Source organism: Triturus cristatus, chromosome 4_1, assembly GCF_964204655.1.
Source record: "Triturus cristatus chromosome 4_1, aTriCri1.1, whole genome shotgun sequence".
NCBI classification, from domain to species: Eukaryota; Metazoa; Chordata; class Amphibia; order Caudata; family Salamandridae; genus Triturus; species Triturus cristatus.
Window position 1 is genome coordinate 277,820,754 of NC_140585.1, and position 26,209 is coordinate 277,846,962.

Here is a 26,209-nt window from a genome sequence, read left to right on the forward strand (position 1 = left end):
CTCACAGCCTTATGTAGCAACAGCACTCCCCCTCGACTACCAAATGATCAGGCATGATAGGATAGGGAAGAAAGGGGGAGTCATAGCCATTGCTTTCAAAGCAAACATTAAATCACACACCATAGAGGCCGTTCAGGCTGACTGGGGCGAAATCTGTGTGTTTGCAATTGAGGGCACAAGAAGCGAAATATGGAAAGGCGCGCTCTTGTACAGACCCCCAGGAAATAAAACTCATTTCTCAAATAACTTAACAGAAACAATTGCGCCACATGTTCTCTCGGCAGACAAGTTTATACTTCTCGGAGATTTTAATAATCATGCAGAGCTTGAAAATGACCCCTATACAGGAGACCTGATCACCAATCTGGCCTCACTGGGCCTGAAACAACTGAAAACAGGCCCTACCCATATCGCCGGTCACACTCTAGATCTGTTATTTACCAATTCACCTCACATAAAGATCAATCAAACCCCACCTATTCTATGGTCAGAGCATTATCTCATAAGCTTTCAACTGGGCCAAATGTTGTCTCAACCTGCCCCAAAGAAAGAGCGGAAGCTTAGTCGACCATGGAATAAGATTAACTTGGAAACATTTTTGACAACCTTTGTTCCCATCCCCCCTTCTGAAACGACAAATGTAAATGAGGTTGCGAAAAAATTTGATGCGGCCATTGTCAAGTCCTTAGACTTTATTGCCCCAAAGAAAAACAAACTGTCCAAAAAAACTATCCCCTTGGTTCATTCCTGACTTAAAAAGCATAAAAACAGCCGTCAGGAAGGCAGAACGCAAATGGAGACGCACAAAAGTGTACTAGATAGGCACCAATACAAAACATTACATCAAAAATATATGGATACCATAGCCACTGCTAGATAATTCTATCTTGGAGTACGTATCAATCAAGCCTCCAATTCCCACAAGGAACTTTACAAAATCGTGAAGGAATTCACACACCCTCCCTCAGATACATCGACGCATACCATCTCACAGGAGTGGGTGGACTCACTCTCAAATTTCTTCGTAAATAAAATAAACGATATCCACAAAGGTTTTCCACAGATCTCCAACACACTGTATAGTCAGAACAAATCCAGACTTCATAACACTTATTCTCTTAAAGAATTTAAGAAACTTACAGAAGAGGACACCTCCGCTTTACTCAGTAGGATGAAATCTGATTCACCGACTGACTCTGCGTCCTCACAGATCCTATCCAAAATTGGTCCAGCACTCATTCCCAACCTAACACGTATCTTAAATCTCTCACTCTCAGAATCCATTATGCCTGCACACTGGAAGAAAGCTATTATCAGACCTATGTTTAAAAAAAAACGCTGACCCCACACAACACGCCAACTATAGACCCATCTCTCTCCTATCCCTGTTTGTTAAGGTAATAGAAGCAGCAGTAAACCAGCAATTATCAACATATCTGGAAAAAAACAATTTATTGGATCCATCCCAATCAGGCTTCCGATCCTATCATAGTACCGAGACAGCTTGGGTGGAGATCATTGATAACATCAGGCTTTCCCTGGATGCCAGACAGTCGGCTATTCTTATCTTGCTAGACTTGTCGGCGGTCTTCGACACCATCTCGCATGGCATTCTTCTGGAACGTCTATGGGAGCTTGGTGTCGAGGGCTCGGACCTGAAATGGTTTGAGAGCTACTTGTCGGAACGGTCAACAAAAGTACAAATAGGGGGTTTCTGTTCCAAATGTCAACTTATTGATAAAGGCGTCCCCCAGGGATCTATTTTAAGTCCCACACTCTTCAACCTTTACGTGTCGCCCCTGGCCAAAATTATTAGAGACTGTGGCTTTGATACAGTCTCCTACGCCGACGACACGCAGTTGTTGATTACTCTCGACCCAGATCCCACCGACACACAACGCAGATTTAAACAGTGCATGTCATCAATAAATGAATGGATGTCAGTTAATCATATGCTCCTAAATGCGAGCAAAACAGAAATTATGCTCTTTGGAGACGCACAACACGCATGGACCACGGCCTGGTGGCCCCCCTCACTGGGACCATGCCCTTCGCCCAAAATAACAGTTCGTAATCTGGGAGTTATCATGGACAATAAACTCTCCATGACAGACCATGTAAACTCCTTGGTCCATACCAGTTACGGAATAATGCGCTCCTTAAAGAAAACCTTTAATGGATTCCCCTTTGCTCTAGGTTGCCCCTTGTAAAGGGCCTAATCGTCAATCGATTGGATTATGGCAATGCACTGTTTGCATCCATAAATGGAAGACTCCTGTCAAAACTAAAAGTGCTGCAAAACACTGCGGCTAGATTGGTCCTGAATCTGCCTTCACGATCCCCATCAGCCCGAGCCTTAAAACCCTCCATTGGTTACCAATAAGGAGTAGGGTCTCCTTTAAGAATATGCTGCCTGAGTCACAAAACCTTGAACAGCCAGGGTCCGATCTATCTAGCTAAGAAATTGGTTAAATATCAGTCAGGGCGCTCCCTCCGTTCATCAAACAAATACTTATTGAGGATCCCCAAGGCCTGGACTGTAAAAAATGGGGACAGGTCCTTTTCTAAAACTGCACCGGAACTAAGGAACTCACTGCGGCTACGACTTCACCAGGAAACAAACTATAAAAAATTTCGGAAAGATCTTAAAACATGGTTATTTTAAACTCTGTTTACTCCCTCTAATATCCTGTGTTGGCAAAGCGCTAGGAGACCTAAGGGTGAAATATGCACTTAATAAATATCTACTACTACTACTTAAGAAAGATACTGTAGCAGTACCTCTCAGGTAGAGGGCCTGTAGAGTGGATTCAGACCAAACAGTTGTGCAGGACTGAGCTGGTATAATTACCTTCCTGCCACATCTGGTTGTCAAGGTAATAGTGGTTCCATCAAGTTCTATACTGATGCCCATGTGGCAGCCTGGCAAATGTCAAGAACAGGCAGTTTATGAGCCAACAGTGGTAGCAGGGTTATAAACTGGTAGAATGGGCTCTCAGACCTCCCATCGGCTGCTTCTTGGCAGGTGCGCAACAGATCTTCTTGCAAAGATCTAGCGACCTCGACAGGGCAGTCTTTGGCACAGCCTTCCCTTTTTGTTCCCCGGAGGACCCCACAAAGCTGATTGTTCACACTGTGATCCCTGGTATGATCAATAGAAAATCAAAGCCCTCTGAGAGTCCAGCCGATAAAGCCTCTCCTCCTCTTTCGAGTGGTGATTAGTGGCAAATAATGTAGGGTGATCGACTCCCCTAAGGAGAAAGGAGTCTCAACTTTTGGAAAGAAGGCTGTCCAAGTTCTTGACACCAGTTTTGTAGGTGGTGTAGGACAGATGAACCAACAGTGCCAGAAGCTCACCCACACAACAAGCTGAATTATTGGCAACGAGGAAGATAGCCTTCAAAGTCAAGAGACGCGGCGAGCAGCTATGCATTGGCTCAAAGAGCATGAACATGACAACATTAAGCCCAAATTAAGGGCAAACTGTGGCCTCACAAACTGTTTGGGAGGAAACATGTGTAAAGCCTTCTATATACAAGTGATGTAAGCAAGAAGGATTGGTCTGGAAACTTGGTAAATGAAAGAACACTGAAAAGCCAGAAAAATAACCTTGAATAGTGTCCAGAGTTTCATTCCAGCTGGAACTCATCTCCTGCGGAAATTCAGACACGGAAATATTTTGACACTGCACTTTCTCAACAGAGGTGAAAAGATCTAGCGAAAACTCTCCCTACTGCTGGATGGTGACCTGCTCCTCATCGGAATGTAGTCGTCACTCGCGGTCTGGCAGATATAGTCTGCCGAGCATGTCCACTCTGACATTCAAAGACTGTCAGGTGGTTCACAATCAAGAAGATGCCTCGACACTCCAAGCAACTCCAGAGATGCAGAGACTTCTGACACAGGGCCTAGAACCCCAGTCCGTCCTGCTTGTTGCAATACTGCATAGCGTAAGAATCTGCTCCACACTCCCTTTGAAGGACAAAGGAAGGTCTTCAAGGCCAACCAAATGGCTTGTAACTCCAACAAGTTCATATGAAGTCAGGGTTTCATTAGCCATGTTCCCAGATCTGTACCTCTCCCAAATGACCTTCCACATCCCAGGAGTGATGTGTTTGTCAGGTCTGGGTGGGGAAGACAGAGAGGCTCGCTGTTGGCCCCAGTGGGGTATAGTAGCTGCCAGTTCAGACTGTGTGCAGTCTCCTTTAAGATCTAAATAGCCTCCAACAGATTTCCTTGGTGATGGGCCCACTCGAACTTTACATCCTATAGCGGAGGCTACATATGCCACCAGACAGTCTAAATGGTCAAGAAGCCTCAGAGCTACTCTTAATGAGACGCAGGTTCACGTGTTACAATGGAGGGAAATCCCTGAACTGTACAGTATCCAGGACAGCGCAAATGAAAGTAAACTTCTGCAAAGGAGTCAGGTGCAACACCAGAGGTTGGCCGTCGTCTGGAGGTAGTCTAGGATAGACTGTGGCAAGCCTGTCTTCAACAGACAGTTGTTGAGGAAGGGGAAAACATGTATACCTGATCTCTGAAGATGTGCAGCAACCACCACTATCACTTTTGCAAACACTGGTGAGGCCGAAGGCCAGCACGACAAACTAAAAATGCAATTTGTGTCCTGCAGACCCAATCCCTATGGTCTACGGCAGAAAGGATCTGGGCCAGCGTGAGCATTTTGATTTGTCCTTCCACTGGAAGGCATTCAGAGGAGAAAGGTCTAAGATGTGCCAAAGGATTCCACCCTAATTTGGCACAAGGTGATAACTAGCATAGCAACTCTCCCTTATTTCCAAGTCAAGAACCCTCTTGATAGCTCCTTTGGAAACTACATGTTGCACTTCTTGCAAAAGAATGCATAGGTGTTCCCCTGATATTCACTCTCATGCGGGGGAGGTTAGGTGCTGGGGAAGGGTTGTCGGGGCAATGAGAAATGGACCCAAGAGTCAGATGGGATGGGTTGCCACCTTGGATGAAAATGCTGGATCCTGCCTCCCACAGGGAAGCTACTAAGCAGCTTGGTGGCTGCTGTTGTAGGGGAATGGGATTAGGAAGACTGATGCACTTGTAGGCCTGTTGCCTACGAAATCCACATCCCCACCCTTGAAAGGGCCGGGGGGGATTGCAGCAGTGAATGGGGAGCCGGATGTTGCCTCTACCCAAAGCCCCCTTGAGCAGCTTTAGAATATTCTAAACTTGTGAGGAAACTGTTTGGCAGATGTGAACAAAAACAACAGGGAGTGTGCCTTGGCCATACTTTCTTTGAAGTGCTCCAAGTCAGAATCAGCTTTTCAACCGAACAGTGAACTGAAGATATATCGATGAGAAAGACCTGTACGAATCCAGAACATCCTATGGAGCGAGTATCAGCACAAATTAAATATTTGACCTCATCTTGATTGTCCTGATTTTTTTTAGCCAGGGAGCCCTATGAACTTCCAGGGCCGCCAGCAAGATCTCACTGGCCATGTTCCAAACAGAGAATGCGTATAGCAGTCCAACAAGCAGATTGTGCTCACAGATTTCAATGCTAGGCTATCTGAAAAGAAGATTTGTTTTTCAAACAACTCAATCCTCTTAGAATTCCTATTTGAGGGAGTTGTAGCGAATGCAATGGGTTTCACCTTCCTGGTTCAAATCTGAACATCCAGACTCTCTACAGTAGGATGTTTACTGAGGAAGACAGGGTCACAAGGTACCACTCTGTTAAGTCTGGCCACCTGCTTATTCCCTGGTGGGCAAGAACAGGGCTTTGACCAGTGCCCATTTAGGTGTCAGCAAGGGTCCCATTTAAATGGAACAATAGCCCAGATGTAGCTCTCCCTGGCTATAAAATTTCCATTAGGTCTTAATAACAATAAAGGAGAGCAGTAGGTAGACCTTCTGAGGGTGCTGTCTGTTATCCAGGCAGTACCTTTCTTTTACATCTCATAAACTGGCTGCATGACCAAAGTCGCTTACTGGATGAAAGCCAAATGTCTCAAGCTCAACACAGACAAGAGAGAAGCAGTGATCTTTGGCAAGAACACCTCACCATGGAACTACAACTGGGGGCCAGTCGAACTCGGACCCACGCCAGGAACCTTGGAATAATCATCAGCAGCAAACTGGACATGAAACACAAGTCAATGCCATCACTGTATTCCGTTTCCACATCCTGAAGATACTGAGGAATATCTTCAGATGGCTCCCAAGCAATACTAGAAAAATGCTCACTTACGCCCTTGTCACCAGCAAGTTGGACTACAGAAACACCCTCTATCCCAGGATCACCAAGCAACTCACTAGCAGCCTACAAACCATTCAGGAATTGGCAGCCAGACTCATGCTCAACTTCCCACATAGAACTAACAGCTTACCATACCTCAGGGAACTACACTGGCTTCCAATACACAAACTCACTCAATTCAAAATCCTCACACACACATTCAAGGCACTACACAACTCAGGCCTTACGTACTTTAACAGTTGCATCCCCTTCCACCAACTAGCCAGACAAGTCCGCACCGCAGGATTCCTACTTGCACAAATCCCACAGAACCAGATAACGACAGGCATTCTTTTACATCACTAATACAGCGTGGAACAACCTCCCACTCCACATAAGATCCTCTTTCTCTTTTTTTGAATTCCTCAGGAAGCAGAAGACCTGGCTTGGTAATTAACCAACCTACCATATGTAGCAGTAGGATACCCTTGCGGGTGATAGTGTGTTTAACAAGCACAAATAACATAACACACATGCCATCAATTGATTGCATCATAAATCTTTTTCTTTACAGCAAACCACAGCCCTACTAAGAAACACCACAAAGTGATGTACATATACAAACCTTATGGTCTTCATCATTTGCTTTTTTAGCATGCATTAGTCTTATATTTTCTTATTTCGGAGAGCATAGGGAATTAATTCCTATCCAACCACTCATGGTGCAGTGGCAAATGTTTGCCCTAAAAAACTGAACCGGTGGCTAACAGAACATTGTTTAAGACCCATTTGTGATTTTCCTTGTAGTATCTACTGAGGAAATCTGCTTTCTTGGTTCAGCTTCCCATGAATATGTAAACTGATCCCTTCGGCTAACGGCCAGTGCCACATGGTTTATGCCTTAAGAGAAGGGTATCTTGACCTTGTTCTTCCCATTTGTAACGTAATGCATGGTAGTGCAGTTGCATGCTTGTATCATTATGTTAAATGATTTTAGGGAAGGCTAGATGTACTGCCTTTAGGTCTGGCAGACTGATGTGGTATGCTTACTATTTGGTAGACCAAATGTCTTGCCCTTTGAGTTGATAGAGGTGTGGTTCCCAATCTGCCAATGATGCATCTGTCACTATTAGAGTTTTGGGAAGTGTTTTCTGGATTGGGACTACTTTCATGAGATTTAAATGATGTGTCCTCATTTTAGAGACTGTTCCGCATGAGTGGTTAGTCAGAGATGATCTTCCCAATTGCCTCATTTCTGTGACCATTAGCCCTCTGAGCATTGTTACAGAGGTCGCATGAATATTCTTGCATTTGGGACTATACAGATGCCATAAATCCCAGGAGAGATGCGATTTAACGAGTTGTGAGATTGCTGGTTTGTTTCAGATCAAGGCATTTCTGATGGATAGGTAAGACTCTCTCCTCCGAAGGATACACATTCTGTCGTTGGGTTTGTGAATCCTTTCAACTACGTGAGAAATTGCACTGACTTCTCGATTGACTTTTGCATGTTAATAATGAGACCTAACTCTATAGAAGATTCAGAATGAACAGTAAGTCTCTTTTATTCAAATGGGTATTTGCTTTTATAAGCCTATCGTCTAAATACAGTTAAACAAAAATTTAGTTTTTCAGATAAGCTGAAAAACTGCCCTGCATTCTGCTAATGTCCTTGGAGAGGATTTTAGTCCTAACAGCAGAAAAGTAAATTGATAGTGGGTATTTCCCACCATAAATCTCAGATATTTTCTGTGTTGGGTTCCAATTGGAATGTGAAAATATGTTTCTTGTATATCTATTGAACAGAGCCAATTGTTTTTTTTGTTTCATACGAGGGAAACTTTGATGGAGAGGTAGCATCATGAGCTTTTCTTTTAGCATTTTATTGAGAGGATGTAGGTCAAAAACTGGACAGTGTTGTACGGGAGGACTCATTTTTGTTTACCAAAAAATATTTGGAGTATACCCCCATATTTTGTTGATGAGATAGGCCCTATAGGAGTTGGGTTTCCTTCTGTATGATGTCGATCTGAGAATGCGATGCTGACTTTACAGGTACACAAGTTGGTAATGTCCTGAAGTAGATGTGCCAGCCTATTATGTATGACTATCAGAACCCGCTTGTTGGACATTGTTAATTCCCACTCTTAAAAGGTGCTTCATAATCGCTCCCACTACAGGAATGGAAAACTGTCCAGGGATGGGGTATTGAGGGAACATTATTTCCCGAGACATTTTATTCCTCTTGAATGTGAAGATTTTGGGGGTATTGCTTTCTCTCTTTTGATATTTCCTTCAGTATTGAGACTTCTGATTTTGTTTCTGATGCGTTTGGTAAAGCCATTTTGGGTGTTGAACCCTCGGTTGGAAACAATTTAGATCATTTGGCCTATATTATTTATAAAAAATAAAAAAAATCTTCCTAATTTCAACTGTTTTGAGTGCCTCAGCCTCATTTTTCATTTGAGGCATCTTTTCTTCAATATGTTGGCCAAATAAGGATTGACCCGAAAAGGGAAGATTTGCTATTTTTAATTGAGCTATTAGCTTTGGAAATGACTAAGCCAACAGGAGCTTTGATCAGTAATGTCATGACAGTAGCCTATGGCAGAAAGTTCTACAGCGTCCACCACAGAACTAAATGTTTGATTTGCCACTAGGGAATAATCCTCAACCATTTCCATATCATCCTGCTGGTGATGTTTTTGCAAATCCTTCATAAAGGACTTCATACCATTCCAAACTTCCCTGTAGTAGCTTCTGCGAAGTGCAGTGACATTTGCATGTTCAAGTTGTGTAGATGCAGTTCCACACATCTTTCTGCCAGTAGCAACGTGTTAGCTCTCTGTTTCAGGGGGAGCAGCCAACTCCAGCGCAGAACCATGTCTTCTCCTGACTGTTGCTACAATAACTGACTCTGGGTTAGGATCCATTTTGAGAACGTTTGGGTCCTGGTCAGGAGGCATTTATTTTTTCAGTAAATAAGGTATTACTGCCTTTACTGTAGCAGGGGTCAAAAACGGTTATTGTGCGATCTCTTGAAAACCTGGTATTAGAGTCAACAATTATCGTGGTATTTTCCTAGGTTGCAAAGTTTTCAGGATAACAGACACCTGGCTGAGATGTCTCTCCAGAGGAATATTTAACTTTGTTGCTCCTCTGGCTAATGCATCCTGGAAAGTGATGTCATCAACTGGTGCTATTTGGGTCATTGAATGAGCTGGTGAAGTAGGAGTATATGATGTAATATCCGTATCCGTGTCTGTTTATGGAGGGTGGAATCATGATCTTGTTCGCTTCAATTCTGAAGAAACACCAGGAGAAGACAGTCTACTACGCTCTAGCTCTTGCAATTTGCATGGAAATTGAGGTTTTCGTTTTCAAAGGGAACAGCAACGTTGCCTTGCATGCTCTACTGGGAGGCAAAAGATTAGGGGGTGTCAGAGGAGTCAGTATCGGATCCTCAAGAGGTATAATCAGAGGGACAGGCCGATGGACCAAGTCTTGCCTATTTCCCACGGGCCCAGAGGGGTTGCTACGCCAGGGGGATGTCCCATGGGAATCCCAGTGTTTGCCTTACTTGGGAACCAGGATCTATCATGATCCCGCTGATTTGTTAGAGGGTAACGTGGGGCGAGCGATAAGAGGGGCGAAAACCTGCTTTGAGTTTTGGGGCACTCTCCCATTGTCGGTGGCCGGCAGGGTCGCCTTAGTGAAAATGGTGATTTTGCCCAGATTTCTTTATTACTTTGGGACTCTTCCAATCTGGATTCCGGGAAAGCTATTTGCTCAGCTGACCTCGTTGATTACGGGGTTCATCTGGGGTGCGGGGAGACGGAGGGTAGCGCTGCTTACTCTACAGCGTCCTAGGAGTGAGGGAGGCCTTGCGTTGCCGGACCTGGAGTCCTATTACCATGCTGCGCAGCTCCAGTGGTTCATGAAGTGGGTGGCGGGGCACATCAGGCGTCCGGAAGAACAGGGAGGGGCGGATCCGAGCTGGTCCCAATTATCGTGCGTGCTGCTCCGGGTGCCGATGAGGAATGCCTCACTTCCTCCGGACTTGAGGGTGGTTCGACAATGCTGGGCGCGGTTGGCTAGGAGGGCGCGTGTGATTATTCCCTATGCACCCGAGATCCCGTTGCGAATGTGTGAGGCGCTACCCCACGGGGGAGACTGGAACCGGTTATTGGCCTGGGAGGAGGCGGGAGTTATGACATTGGGAGACTTGTATGAGGATGGTAACCTGCTACCTTTTGACGACCTTAGGGAGCGGCATGATCTCCCGCGGGGGGACTTCCTATTCCATGCAGCCTTGACTGCGGCCGTCAGAAAGCACTGGCGGAAGGGGATGATGGAGCCGGACACATCTCTTGCCTGTCAGTATGTAGTGATGGGAGCGGGTGTCTATAAGGCGGTGACTTGCCTTTATAGGCGGATTACTGGTGATATGCGGCGACCCCTGGCTGCCCTGCGCGTCAAGTGGGAGGCGGATCTGGGAGCGCCTCTTACGGACAAAAACTGGGAGGAAATCATGGAGCGTCCTTGGAAGTGTACACGAAATGCACGCTTCCAGCTTATACAGTTTTATATCTTTCATAGGGCATACCTTACCCCTCACAAGATAGCTGAGTACTTTGGTGGGCCAGATGCTTGCCCCCGATGTGGTTATAGTGGAGCGACTTTTCTACACATGCTCTGGGACTGTCCGCAGGTGACAGGGTTTTGGGAGGAAGTGGCGACGCTACTCCTGACGGTGACAGAGAGGGACTTGAAGGTAGGCCCGGGGGTCTGCTTGCTACATGGCTTTCCGCACACAGCAAAGACTAAGATCACCAGTAGGTTTATTGATCTAGGGCTGGTCCTGGCCAAGCGGGAGATTACTTCTCATTGGAAGGCGCGGCAGGGCCCTAATTTCTTACGGTGGGCTAGGGAAATGGAGAAATGGGCGGGAAGTGAGGGGACTTATAGATTGTGCTTGGCTCGACGCAGTGACAATGAAAGATCGCACGAAGGGGCCCGGGCATGGATGGCTCTCCTGGACTTGTTCAAAGGTTCGGTAATGGGGGATGGGGGTGATCCGGTGGGGGATGACGGGACCCCGGTTCCTTGAGTGCACTATACAGGGCTTCCCCCCTCTGCTCTTGCGGTACTGTCTGTTGGGATTGCTGGGAGGCGGACTCGACGGGTGGTGGCTGAGGTTTTGATGTACATGTACTTCTGATAGGTACGGGCGACAGGCTTGGGTGGGTGGGTAGGGAGGAGGGGCTCGTTGGGGGGGATGTTGGGAGATGGGGTGGGGGTGTTTTAGCTGTCTCGCACACTCATGGTGGATTACTCCTGTGGATGCACTACCTAGTAGCACGGACATTATTGGGGTGAATGCTGTACAGAGGTAGCTTATGTGCCGGGGTGATTATTGCAAGATGTCCTGATTTGGCTGGGGGGAGGACTATGGGGGACGGGGATTGACTGCATTGTGTTCTGTGACCTAATAAAGTTTGTTTAAAAAAAAAAAAAAAAAAAAATAAAATCAGAGGGACAGGCCGAGATGGTGAATGAGTCGGATTTGGAGATGATGCCGGATGATATATATTTTTGGAGGGGTAGTTATTCATTCCTTGCTACGTCTTTTTATGGATTTATTTTGCTCATCTGGAGAAGGTTGTACTGCTTAAGAAGCTGAAGAATGGAATATGCTACTTACCAGTATGCATCTGTTCTTGGCATGTAGAGCTGCAGATCTACACACTATGTATAGATCGCCATCTGGTGTTGGGCCCAGATATTTGCACTTTGCTTTGTCTTGGAAAGTCTTTGGAAGTCACGAGGTATGTGACTCCTCCTTTGGATCATAGTGCGCATGGGCATCGGCTCCATCCTGATTGTTTTTCACCAGCAGAGACGTGAGGGAGCTTTGTAAGAAACAGGAAGGATGCTCATGTATGGTGTATCTAAGTAAGATAATACTGGAACAGATAAAGGTAGCCGGGGAGGCGGGTAGGCGTGTGTAGATCTGCAGCTCTACATGCCAAGAACAGATGCATACTGGTAAGTAGCGTATTCCGTTCGAGGCATATGAGCAGCAGATTACACACTATGCATAGATTGTATAGCAGTACCCCTCCTTAGCGGCGACCACCAGTATCTGTTGCAGTTGTTTGAAATAGTGTTTTGAGTACAGCCTGGCCCACACTAGCTTGTTTAGTTTGCACATCAACACAATAGTGTTTTGTGAATGTGTGTGGTGTAGACCATGTAGCTGCTCTGTAGATATCGTCTAAGGGAATGTTCCCTAAAAATGCCATTGAAGCCCCTATCTTTCGTGTAGAGTAGGCTTTAGGAGGTACAGATAATGTTTGTTTTTCTTTGTGGTAACAAATTTGTATGCATTTGACAATCCACCTAGCTATCCCAGATTTTGATATGGGGTTGCCCTTGTGTGGTGGTGAGAAAGACACGAATAGTTGTTTGGTCTTACGAAAAGGTTATGTTCTCTCTATGTAGTACAGCAGTGCTCTTTTGACATCTAAGGTGTGAAGAGCTCTTTCTGTGACCGTTTGTGACTGCGAGAAGAATACAAGCAGCTCGACAGATTGATTGAGGTGGAAGGGAGAAATGACTTTAGGGAGGAATTTAGGATTAGTTCGGAGAACAACCTTATTATGATGCATCTGCAGAAAGGGTTCCTGAATTGTTAGTGCCTGTAGTTCGCTAACTCTTCGTAGAGAAGTAATAGCTACTAGGAAAGCAGTTTTCCATGTTAAGAATTGTAGCTCACATTTATGTAGAGGTTCAAATGGAGGCCCCATTATTCTTGTGAGAACAATGTTTAAAATCCACACAGGTGAAGGTGGTACTCTGGGGGGAATTATTCTTTTGAGCCCCTCCATAAAGGCCGTTATGGCCGGTACTCTGAAAAGTGATAGATGTTGTCTATTTTGTAGATATGCTGCTATGGCAGCAAGATGCAGTCGGATAGACGCGTAGGCTAAGTTGCATCTTTGGAGGTCTAGTAAGTAGCCTATGATGTGTTGGATAGACACATCTAGGGGATCAGTGTTGTTGTTATGACAGTATATTACACATTTTTTCCACTTGGCTGCATAGCATGCTCTAGTGGTAGGCCGTCTAGCTTCTTTGATGACGTTCATACAGTCAGGAGGAAGGTTGAGGTAACCGAATTCTAGGACTTCAGGAGCCAGATCGCTAGGTTGAGCTGAGCTGGGTCTGGGTGTAGTATCTCTCCATGGTTCTGGTTTAGGAGGCGTGGAGAGAGGTGTAATTTTTGGTGCGGAACTACGGAGAGTTCCAGCAATGTGGTGCACCATGGTTGTCTGGCCCAAGTTGGAGCAACTAGGATGAGCGTTAAGGAGTGTTGCTGCAGCTTGCGCACCACTAGTGGAATGAGTGGGAGAGGCGGAAAAGCATACGCAAATCTGCCTGACCAGTTCATCCATATCGCATTGCCTTTGGACAATGGGTGTGGCTATCTGGCGGCGAAGCTTGGGCATTTGGCGTTTTCTGGGGTGGCGAAGAGGTCTATCTGTGTGTTAGACCTGTCAGCCCTTTGGGTGGTCCCTCCTCATCATTATTTATTTTGTCCCACTTTTGCCTCAAACCCTGTTAGTATTTTTTCCTTTTTGGGAACCACCAGACTTTTTAGTATTGATGCAGATTCAGGGAGCCATTTTATCTACCCCTGGAACTTCTGTCTGAGGGCCTGAAACACAAAATGGTGGCCACCCATTGTCACCTGTGACATCACTGGAACCTACCAGCACCTTCCAGAACATTCCAGAACCCTGTGACAGTGTGAGGCAGGTTTAGAATGTTGGGAAGGCATCTCCAGGTTGGCAGTTGGAGTTGGCAGTTGGCACCTGACTGGTGAAGAGAGAGCAGCAGAAACCTGAAGGAGGAAGGAGTGAGGCAGCAGGGGTGGAAACTTGTGCCTGGAGTGGGGTCCATAAACCCACCCTTGATACTAGTCCCTACTGACTGAGCCCAGCCTGGAGCCCTGTGTGGGAGAAAGCAAGAGAAACCATCTTAAGGACCTGGACAGCAGGAACAGGCCTTAAAAGTAAAGAACAGCAAGTTCCTGACCTGGTTACTGGTAACTTCTTGAAGTCCGACGTCGAGAAGCCTGGAGACCTGGAGCCCGAGGTGGAGAAGCGGCGCTGACTGGAAAGCAGACGTCGTTCCCGGGGCCGCCAGAGGTCGAGAGAGGGCGCCGACGGAGGTCGTGGCGAGTACCAGAGGTCGAGGAGGAAGTCACCCGAGGTCGAGTGTGCGGCGTCGACGGGGGAGTGAAGTCCGCCCTCCGGAGTCGCCGGAGACCGAGGTGAAGCGTGCCGGAGGTCGGGAGTGGAGGTCGCACTCTGGAGTCGCCGGAACCCGAGGAGAGGAGCACCGGAGGTCGGGAGTGGAGATCGCACTCCGGAGCCGCCCGAAGTCGACATCGAGCCAAGATTGCCCGACGTCATCGAACCGGAGGTCGACATCGAGCCGAGGCCGCCGACATCGAACCGGAGCCGCCCGAAGTCGACATCGAGCCAAGACTGCCCTACGTCATTGAACCGGAGGTCGACATCGAGCCGAGGCCGCCGACATCGAACCGGAGCCGCCTCACGGCGTCGACACGACTCCAGCGGCATCGGAGCTTCATAAAAAGGGCAGTAAGTGGAATAGAGGGCGCCTTAGGCCCTGTGGAGCCCTAAGAGACCATCCTAGGGGCTAGAGAGGTGCTGGAACCAGCTTGATAGTGCCAGGGGTGAGCTGAGACTAATACAGAGGGGTTGTGTAGTGTGGGAGAGCCAGATCTCTAGATTCCCCCTTGATCTACCTCAGTTTAGGCCTCAGCCTTGTCCAAGCCAGGGAGTATACCCCTCAGGCCATCCAAATCTCTACAAGCTGGGATTGGGTCAAATCATCCCATAGTACCTCAGGAATGTGAACTGATTTTCAAGTGTCACTGTTGGCTTTTATTATTTATTGAGAGCACTGTATTTATTGTATTCATTCTATTTATGGCCTCACAGTATTTATTGCCTCACAGTATTTATTGTTTCACAGTATTTATTGTCGCACAGTATTTATTGTCTCGCAGTATTTATTGCCTCATAATATTTAATTGCCTTTTATGTAATGCACTTATATTTATGCCTTGATTATTTATGATCTACCTTATTTATTGAATCGTTGAAGTATTATTTATTTGACTTACCCTTCCACAGGAAAAGCTTTGTGTACTGTGATTGTATTATTATTTATTTAATCAGCAACTAAGAGAAAAGAAGATAAAGAGATATATTTTCAGTATAATTTTTAAGGTGTAGTGTCGTTTTTGGAACGGATGCACGCATGGTTATTGTGTGGGTATGACGTATGCTTAGCACGGTGCCTGATCCCTGACCACTCGAGCCAAGCTACCATAGTGTATGTCTGGGAGAACACCACCACCCTTCCGGTGTGGGAGTGTTTTTCTAACATAATTGTGTTCAGTGGTGGGATAGAGCTGTGCCTACGTATACTCGACAATAACTGTGGGTAGTCCATAGGCCTACACCGGGAGTTTTCTCCAAGCGGACTTCCTAATTGTGAGTTTTTGTTTTTTCCAAATTTACTCTGGTGGTGGGATGAGGTATTATAAAAGGTACCCCCCTGCATAGCTTCTGCAAATAACTGTCCTCTGACCTGAGTGGGCAAGATGGAGTTTGTACTGGAGAATTTAGAAACGTACACTGTGGCCCAACTCAGGGAGTTTTGTCAGCGGGAGGGGGTGTATTGTCCCCCAGGAGCAAAGAAGGGTGCACTCCAAACCAGCTTAAGGGCTTGGGGGGAGGCACGACGAGAAAGCAAGGCTGAGGAGGAGGACAGGGATAGAGAGCCCGACAGTGAGGGAGCTGGTTTGTACCAACCTGAGGTGGGGAACCTGTTAGCGGGGCCCAGGACACTTTCTAGGAAGGACAGCAGTGCCTCTAGCGGTGGCTTGTCTGAAGTGGAGTTAACAGACCGGAGGGAGAAAAGACAGCTCACATGGGACTTACCAAGGCTGAAGAAAGAGAAGGAGGAACAGAGGATGGCTCATGAGATGAGGTTAAGGGAGATAGATCTCCAGATCCTACGAGCCGGGGCACACCCTATTCCTAATGGTGGCAGCGAAGAAAGAGAGTTCACCAGGGAACCCAAACCCTATTTGCCGAAAGACATAGTGGCTAGCTATGGTGTGGGCGACAATATTGCCAAGTGGCTAGCGGCCTATGAGGTCTCATTAAGGGCCCATGGGGTTCCAGAGAAGTACTGGGGAGGGGGATTGTACAGGTACATGCCTCCAGCTGGTAGGGATGCATTATTGGCCCTAGAGCAGGATGAGCAGACCCACTACCCCACCATGAAAGTGGCGCTCATACGAAAGTTTGGACTAACACCCGAGAAATACAGACAGAAGTTCCGGGGTAGCCACAAACTGGGCACACAGAATTGGGTGGACTTCCTGGATTATGCAAAGAAGGCATTAGAGGGTTGGATTCAGGGCAGTGAAGTGAGGAACTACGAGGGGTTGTTTGATTTAGTATTGAAGGAACACCTGCTCGAAAAATGTTTCCCTGAACTGCGTCAACACCTGGTGGATAGCAAGCTGACCAATCCCCGGAAGCTTGCTGAGGAGGCGGACATTTGGGCTAGTACCCGGGTGTCCACAAGGGGGACTGGAGGGGATACTCAAAAGGCCGGACAGGGCGCCCCCCAGAAGAAAGAGGGAGGGGAAAAGAAAAAGGAGTTCTCCAAAGGCCCCCAAAATAATTTCCAAGGTAAGGGAACAGGATTCACCCCTAGGGCTAACCCACCCCGAAACCCTAATCCTGGCCAGAGTCAGCAGCCAAGGGTTGTCCATTGCTTCGAGTGCGGTGGCGTTGGACACTATAAGGGAGATGCAAAGTGCCCAAAACGACCACCCCCTCCCATTGGAGGAAAGACCCCCGGAGTAGCTAGTGCAGTGCTCGGGGAGGAGATGCCCTTAATTAAGGGAAGGGAGTGGGCGGGTGTCACTTTAGTGTCCTTGGGAGAACGGGAGATGGTTCCTAAGATCCAGGTGCCGGCAAATACTGTAAAGTATGGGCAGTGGGTCACCATCAACGGCCAAAGGGGGGAGGCTCTGAGAGACACAGGAGCCAGTATGACTATGGTGCGTAGCCAACTGGTGTCTCCAGAGCAGGTAATTCCCGATGTACTCCACCCAGCCGCGATGGCTGACGGCAGAACAGGCCACTATCCAGTGGCCGAGGTTCCCTTTGAATGGGAGGGGGTTGCAGGTTCACTTCGAGTTGCCGTAAGCCCTGCCGTGCCAGTCGATTGTCTGCTGGGGAATGACATGGAGCACAATGCTTGGAAAGAGGTGGAATACCGGACTCACACTGAGATGCTGGGTACACCTGACTGGGCCTGTGTTAGCACAGGGTCCGCGACTACCCGGAGAGGGAGTCCGTTTCGACTGGAGCCTGGAACAAAGGCACAGCCGGCTGCCGATCAAGGGAAGAACCGAGGACGGGAGGAGCCTGCCTCGGCATCCGCGCCCCGTGTGACGGATAGGCCACCGGAGGTGGTGGACCAGGAGTCCGCGGTGGGGGATGTTACCAAACTGGAGGACCTACCCATCCCGGCCGAGTGGCACGTGGAGGGAGGCCCGACCAGGGAGGAATTCTGCCAGGGCCAGAAGGAGTGCCCTACCCTTGAGGGACTGAGGCGTCAGGCCGAAGCCCAGGCAGCAGGGAACGTTGAAGGGAACTACAGTGTTTACTGGGAGGATGGCCTCCTCTACAGTGAACCCAAGGCACCCCTACATGGATCGTCACGAGCCTTGGTAGTCCCTCAACGTTATCGAGCCTTCCTTCTGGAGTTGGCTCACGAGATCCCATTGGCAGGACACCTGGGGCAAGACAAGACCTTCGCCCGTCTTGTCCCACACTTTTATTGGCCTCAGATGAAAGTGTCGTCCAACACCTACTGCCGGACATGTGTGTCTTGCCAAGCCAGTGGGAAAACGGGGGTGAAGCTGAAAGCTCCCCTGGAACCACTTCCTGTCGTTAGCACCCCCTTTGAAAGGGTGGGCATCGACATTGTGGGTCCATTAGATCCGCCTACTACAGCTGGTCACAGGTTTATCCTGGTTTTGGTGGATCATGCCACACGGTACCCAGAGGCTATACCTCTGAGGACCATTACAGCACCAGTTGTGGCTAGGGCCCTGATGGGAATCTTTACCCGAGTGGGTTTTCCCAAGGAAGTTGTGTCCGACAGGGGGACCAACTTCATGTCAGCATACATGCGGGCCATGTGGAAGGAGTGTGGAGTGACCTACCGGTTCACAACTCCTTACCACCCCCAGACCAATGGTCTGGTGGAGAGGTTTAACAAAACCTTGAAAGGCATGATCAGAAGTCTGCCTGAAAGCCTGCGGAGGAAATGGGACGTCCTCCTACCCTGTCTATTGTTTTCCTACAGGGAAGTGCCACAGAAGGGAGTGGGCTTCAGCCCCTTCGAGCTTTTGTATGGGCACCCTGTGCGTGGACCTCTCAGCCTGGTGAGAGACGGATGGGAAAGAACTCCCAGAAAGCTTCCCCAGGACGTGGTGAGCTACATGCTGGCCTTCCGGAGCCAAATGGCTAAGTTGTGGAAGCAAGCTTCTGACAACTTGGAGGCCAGCCAAGCAGTAATGAAGGCGTGGTATGACCACAACGCTCACCCGGTGGAATTGGAGCCTGGCCAGAAGGTGTGGGTGATCGAACCGGGAGAGCTTAGCGCCCTCCAGGATCGCTGGTCAGGACCCTTTGAGGTATTGGAGAAGAAGGGTAAGGCTACCTACTTGGTGGATCTTAAGACCCCTCGTCAGCCCCTAAGGGTGCTGCATGCCAACCGCCTCAAACCCCACCACGAGAGGCCCGAAGTCATTTTGATGTTGGTGACTGACGGGGCAGAGGACGTGGAAAGCGAGCCTCTCCCCGATTTGTTTGCGTCTCAAGAGAAGGATGGGTCGGTGGAGGGAGTGATTCTCTCCCCATCCCTAACTCCTGAACAGCAGGAGGACTGCCGCCAGGTCCTGGGACAGTACTCTTCGTTGTTCTCCCTTGTTCCGGGTAGGACTCACCTGTGCGTCCATGACGTGGACACAGGAAACAGCCCACCTGTGAAGTCCAAGATCTACCGGATGTCAGACAAGGTGAAGGCCAGCATTAACAGTGAAGTCACTAAGATGCTGGAGCTAGGAGTGATCGAACCTTCCAGCAGCCCCTGGTCCAGTCCGGTGGTGTTAGTACCAAAAGCCGCACCACCGGGTGGCCAACCGGAACTGAGGTTCTGTGTGGACTACCGGGGACTGAATTCAGTAACCAAAACTGATGCTCATCCGATCCCAAGGGCGGATGAATTGATTGACCGGCTGGGAGCTGCCCAATATCTGAGTACCTTTGACCTTACTTCCGGGTACTGGCAGATCTCTCTGACTGATGGAGCTAAGGAAAGGTCAGCCTTCTCCACGCCCAAGGGCCACTACCAGTTCTGCGTGATGCCCTTTGGGCTCAAGAACGCACCTGCCACGTTTCAGCGTCTGGTGAACCAGATCCTCACTGGAATGGAGAGTTTCTCTGCTGCTTATCTGGTTGACATAGCCGTCTTCAGTAACAGCTGGGAGGATCACTTGCGTCACCTGCAAGCTGCTCTCCAGGCCCTGAGACAAGCTGGGTTAACGATCAAGGCCAGCAAGTGCCAGATCGGGCAGGGGTCGGTAGTGTACCTTGGACACTTGGTGGGTAGGGGAGTGGTGCAACCCCTCCAGGCGAAGATCGAGGCCATCATGGCCTGGGAACCCCCCAAGACACAGACTGAGGTCCAAGCATTTTTGGGCCTCACCGGATACTACCGCCGCTTCGTGAAGGGATACAGTACCATCGTGGCCCCCCTCACGGAGCTTACGTCCAAGAAGCAACCTCGACGGGAAGTCTGGACAGAGGCTTGTCAGCAGGCCTTCGTAAAGCTGAAGCAAGCCATGTGCGAGGCCCCGGTCTTAAGGGCCCCAGACTTTTCCAAGAAGTTCATTGTCCAGACAGATGCATCAGAACATGGCATTGGGGCAGTGTTATCGCAACTCAATGAAGAGGGTCTGGATCAACCCGTGGTCTTCCTATCCCGGAGACTACTTCCCAGGCAACAGAAGTGGAGTGCAATAGAGCGAGAAGCCTTTGCAGTGGTATGGGCTCTGAAGAAGTTGCGGCCATACCTGTTTGGCTCGCACTTCCTAGTTCAGACCGACCACAGACCCCTTCGTTGGCTGATGCAGATGAAGGGGGAGAATCCCAAGTTGTTGAGGTGGTCTATCTCCCTACAGGGAATTGACTTTCAGGTGGAACATCGGCCTGGAGTGGACCACGCCAATGCATACGGTCTCTCAAGGTATTTCCGCCTTAGTGATGAGAACTCCCAAGGGGTTGGGTAGCTCTCCCCACTTTCAGCTGGGGGGGACGCGTGTTAGACCTGTCAGCCCTTTGGGTGGTCCCTCCTCATCATTATTTATTTTGTCCCACTTTTGCCTCAAACCCTGTTAGTATTTTTTCCTTTTTGGGAACCACCAGACTTTTTAGTATTGATGCAGATTCAGGGAGCCATTTTATCTACCCCTGGAACTTCTGTCTGAGGGCCTGAAACACAAAATGGTGGCCACCCATTGTCACCTGTGACATCACTGGAACCTACCAGCACCTTCCAGAACATTCCAGAACCCTGTGACAGTGTGAGGCAGGTTTAGAATGTTGGGAAGGCATCTCCAGGTTGGCAGTTGGAGTTGGCAGTTGGCACCTGACTGGTGAAGAGAGAGCAGCAGAAACCTGAAGGAGGAAGGAGTGAGGCAGCAGGGGTGGAAACTTGTGCCTGGAGTGGGGTCCATAAACCCACCCTTGATACTAGTCCCTACTGACTGAGCCCAGCCTGGAGCCCTGTGTGGGAGAAAGCAAGAGAAACCATCTTAAGGACCTGGACAGCAGGAACAGGCCTTAAAAGTAAAGAACAGCAAGTTCCTGACCTGGTTACTGGTAACTTCTTGAAGTCCGACGTCGAGAAGCCTGGAGACCTGGAGCCCGAGGTGGAGAAGCGGCGCTGACTGGAAAGCAGACGTCGTTCCCGGAGCCGCCAGAGGTCGAGAGAGGGCGCCGACGGAGGTCGTGGAGAGTACCAGAGGTCGAGGAGGAAGTCACCCGAGGTAGAGTGTGCGGCGTCGACGGGGGAGTGAAGTCCGCCCTCCGGAGTCGCCGGAGACCGAGGTGAAGCGTGCCGGAGGTCGGGAGTGGAGGTCGCACTCCGTAGTCGCCGGAACCCGAGGAAAGGAGCACCGGAGGTCGGGAGTGGAGATTGCACTCCGGAGCCGCCCGAAGTCGACATCGAGCCAAGATTGCCCGACGTCATCGAACCGGAGGTCGACATCGAGCCGAGGCCGCCGACATCGAACCGGAGCCGCCCGAAGTCGACATCGAGCCGAGACTGCCCTACGTCATCGAACCGGAGGTCAACATCGAGCCGAGGCCGCCGACATCGAACCGGAGCCGCCTCACGGCGTCGACACGACTCCAGCGGCATCGGAGCTTCATAAAAAGGGCAGTAAGTGGAATAGAGGGCGCCTAAGGCCCTGTGGAGCCCTAAGAGACCATCCTAGGGGCTAGAGAGGTGCTGGAACCAGCTTGATAGTGCCAGGGGTGAGCTGAGACTAATACAGAGGGGTTGTGTAGTGTGGGAGAGCCAGATCTCTAGATTCCCCCTTGATCTACCTCAGTTTAGGCCTCAGCCTTGTCCAAGCCAGGGAGTATACCCCTCAGGCCATCCAAATCTCTACAAGCTGGGATTGGGTCAAATCATCCCATAGTACCTCAGGAATGTGAACTGATTTTCAAGTGTCACTGTTGGCTTTTATTATTTATTGAGAGCACTGTATTTATTGTATTCATTCTATTTATGGCCTCACAGTATTTATTGCCTCACAGTATTTATTGTTTCACAGTATTTATTGTCGCACAGTATTTATTGTCTCGCAGTATTTATTGCCTCATAATATTTAATTGCCTTTTATGTAATGCACTTATATTTATGCCTTGATTATTTATGATCTACCTTATTTATTGAATCGTTGAAGTATTATTTATTTGACTTACCCTTCCACAGGAAAAGCCTTGTGTACTGTGATTGTATTATTATTTATTTAATCAGCAACTAAGAGAAAAGAAGATCAAGAGATATATTTTCAGTGTAATTTTTAAGGTGTAGTGTTCGTTTTTGGAACGGATGCACGCATGGTTATTGTGTGGGTATGACGTATGCTTAGCACGGTGCCTGATCCCTGACCACTCGAGCCAAGCTACCACAGTGTATGTCTGGGAGAACACCACCACCCTTCCGGTGTGGGAGTGTTTTTCTAACACTGTGGTTGCCCCCACATCTGAAAAAACGGTTGAAGAACTTGTGGATGAAGTTCCCACTCGTGGATTTGTTGTGTTTGACGGCTCAACAGATCGGCTATCATGTTTTGGACTCCTGGGACATGTTGGGCTAGGTAGGAGAAATATGTTCTGAGGTATAGCCCCCCCTCCATATGCTTTGTGCGAACTGAGAGAGCTGCAGAGTGTGTGTCCCGCCTTGTTTTTGTATATAATACATGGCTGTCATGTTGTCGGTGCAGACTAAGACAGCTTTGCCTGAAATGTGTTTTTGGAATGCTTTCAAGGCTAGGAATATGGCTAGTAGCGCCAAGTGGTTGATGTGGAGTAACTTTTGCTGAGGTGTCCACCTGCCCTATATGGTGTGATGTACCAAGCTTTAGAGACTTGCGATAAAGATGTAGACCATCTCTGTTTTTTCGACATTGATGATGAAGTAAATGACAGCGAATTAAATCTCAACGTCAATATGGTAGACAGCATACTATACATCGGTAAGATTTGTAATGGCAATCAGTGTCTTCTCAATGTTGATGAATTTTGTGGTCAATGTTTTGACCTTGACTGACCGTAATGTCTTGTGGATCCTTTTCCTGATGGTGAACTGTACGGGTCGTGGTTTTCAAAGGGGACTGCGATATCACCGTTGCCCTACGGTGACGATGAGAGTGATGTTTTTTCTCCCTTGATCTTCCTCGGTGATGCTTTTCAGAGAGATGATGGAAAATGGAAGCTGGTCCAGAGGCAGCTCTTTCTAGCCTCTCCCTATTCTTCTTTTACCCTTCTGTCCTCATGAATTCTAGCATGTTTATGTCCTTTTGGACATTCTCTTGCAGATGTTGCTGTCAATGACAGAGTGGGAGGGAGGCAAACATACCACACAGACTTTGTGGGCATCTGCTACTGCTTTGTTTCTCCCACACGAAGCGCACTTAACAAAAAGTGAAAAATGGTCCAATCGACATAGAATGGTAAAAACGCTAAGTGAAAACACAATAATTGCTTTTCAATGCAGCAAAAAGTGGTAATTTTGAGTAAAGATTCTCAGCCGTGTTCCTTGGATCCTGCAAATTCTCATTAAAGACTAAGAAAGGGGTCTTTATAATAATCAGAGGTTCATCTAGAGAATACACATAAATTGGCAGAACACAGTGTAACATGCATTAGGGAAGTCTGAATAAGGCTATCAATTACTGTTAAATCCAATGTCTAGAATGACAACAACCTCATTTACCCAAAGCGTAACTGGGAACATGGATTGAATGTGGTTTGATAGAAAAAAATTACAGAAATACTAAAAAAGATGCCATTACTAGTGGGAAAGTATGCAATGAGAGGGTGATGGGACAATTAAACAGGACCGGGCTACCTCTTGACTACCTGGAACCCTCTGATCATGCACATATCTTAAGGCTGTAAGAATGGCATGGCAATTATATAGGCAATAATATTATGTTCAATATGACACTAAGGAATATGGCAACTATTCAAGAGGAATCTAGTTTGAGAACATGGCTTGCATAAAGCATAAATATTAAGTTCTCAATTGGTATATAATGTCTCTTGAATAGGTCCCAAAGAAAGTGAACTATTGGAAATTGGAGAATTAAGCAATAATTAGGTTGTGATGCTCATCATATTCACTATACAGTGAAATAGCAGAAACTCACCAAATGTCTTGGCTCCTTCCAAAAGTCTGAGGCCACAGTCTACTGACCTATGATATGTGGAACGAATGAAGTCACAATAACTTAGGTTTGTTAGGAAGTTTTTCAGTGCCAAGTGAAGCTATTATCGAAGAGAATATCATGAAAGGTGGAACCGAGTAGGTATGTTAGGCAGTCTGAAGCAGCCATAAATGGACTCACCAGTGAGGGAAGATACAATCTATCCAAAATTAAGCATTTAGAGGAGATGTCACTCTGATATATGTGTAACGAAGGACAATGTTTCTCAAAGTTTTTGTCTATCAAGAGGTAGAATGGCTACAGAAATATTTTGTCAAGACTACCAGTCACCTTTCCTCAGAGTCTCACCTACCAAACTCTCCTTTAGAAAAGACATACAGAGAAGGATAGATTTTAGATTGGACTATGCTCATTCAGAGAGATGCTTTGCGAAACTTGTGCCAGAACAATTAGGAGACAGGAGGAGGAAAGTTAACAGGGCTTTTAATCCTAGTTCTGTACTACGGATACTTTCATTGATTACAATTACCACAACAGTAGCATCTATTGATGTGTGGGACATAACATTTCATTCAAGGATAATTTCTCAATCTATTAAAAAGATAAGAGATTAATATCTAATTACTAGATCCAATTTAGGTTTGTGGCAAGCTAGATGGCTTGCAGGATCACACTGTGGAGACATTGAGTCAGAAGTAGTAAACACACTAGTCTTGGAGCATGAAACGTATCTTTTCTTTGTGCTAAAAAAGAAATTACTTGCCTTTAGTAATAATATTCCTGGTGGATACTATGGGCTACATGTATCAAGCCATTTTGCATTCGCAAACGGGCCGATTCGCAGAATCTGCCATTTTCCGAACCCAAAAAAGACTGTTTACATGTATCAAACCCCATTTTGCGATTCGGTAACCTGTTACCGAATCGCAAAATGGGTTTGCGATTCGCTATTAGGAAGGAGCATGTTTAAGGCATCCCTTCCTAATACTGAATCGCATCAGTATGTAGAAATGTTTTGTGACCGAAATGCAGTTGCAAAACATTTGCATTTTACCACCTACTTCAAGTAGGAAGTAATCCATTTGCAAATGGGAAGGGGTCCCCAAGGGACCCCTTCCACTTTGTGAATGTTTGTTACAGCATTTTTTAAGAGCAGGCAGTGGTCCCACAGACCACTGCCTACTCTTAAAAAATTAAAATAAAACTTTATTTTTGTTTTTGAAACTCATCCTGTTTTCATTTTTCGGAAAACCGGCTGCATTTCAAATAAAAGATTGCTTTATTTAAAAAGCAATCACGGGCATGGTGGTCTGCTGACCCCAGCAGACCACCATCCCCGTGATTTTAGCGATTCTTGGGGGGTGGGGTCGCAAATTGCGATCTACCTAATTAATATTAAAGAGGTAGAGCGATTTGCGACCCCCTAGGAATCGCTATATGAAACTGAGTTTTATACATTGTAAATTGCGATTACCTAATTACGTTTCTCAGAAATTCGCAATTAGGTATTCGCAATATACAATTTTGATACATGTAGCCCTATATCTTACATCGCATTCCTCAACTTATAATAAAAAACTCATCCAAGCAACAGACTGGATCCAAAAAACGTGTATTCTAGCAACAGCACTCCAGCCTCCCCAGGTGGTGCTATGTGGCTTCAGTCACGACGACTCCTGCCCAGGACGTGACGGCACCAGAACATATACCAGTGCCCTGGCAGCGGGTCCTGGTACTTTTTATTTTTCCACACCTCATCAAGGCATACAGATAGTAATAGAGAACATCAATAACAGCGACAAATACATTATATGAAACTTTCGCACACCTTGGGATGC

General features: G+C 47.5%; 1 protein-coding gene across 4 annotated transcripts in view; it reads right to left on the minus strand.

Annotated features, from left to right (window-relative positions):
• KIAA1549 (KIAA1549 ortholog) overlaps positions 1-26,209 on the minus strand; it is a 746,373-nt gene that overhangs the window by 182,363 nt on the left and 537,801 nt on the right. The gene's annotated exons all lie outside the window — the stretch shown is intronic.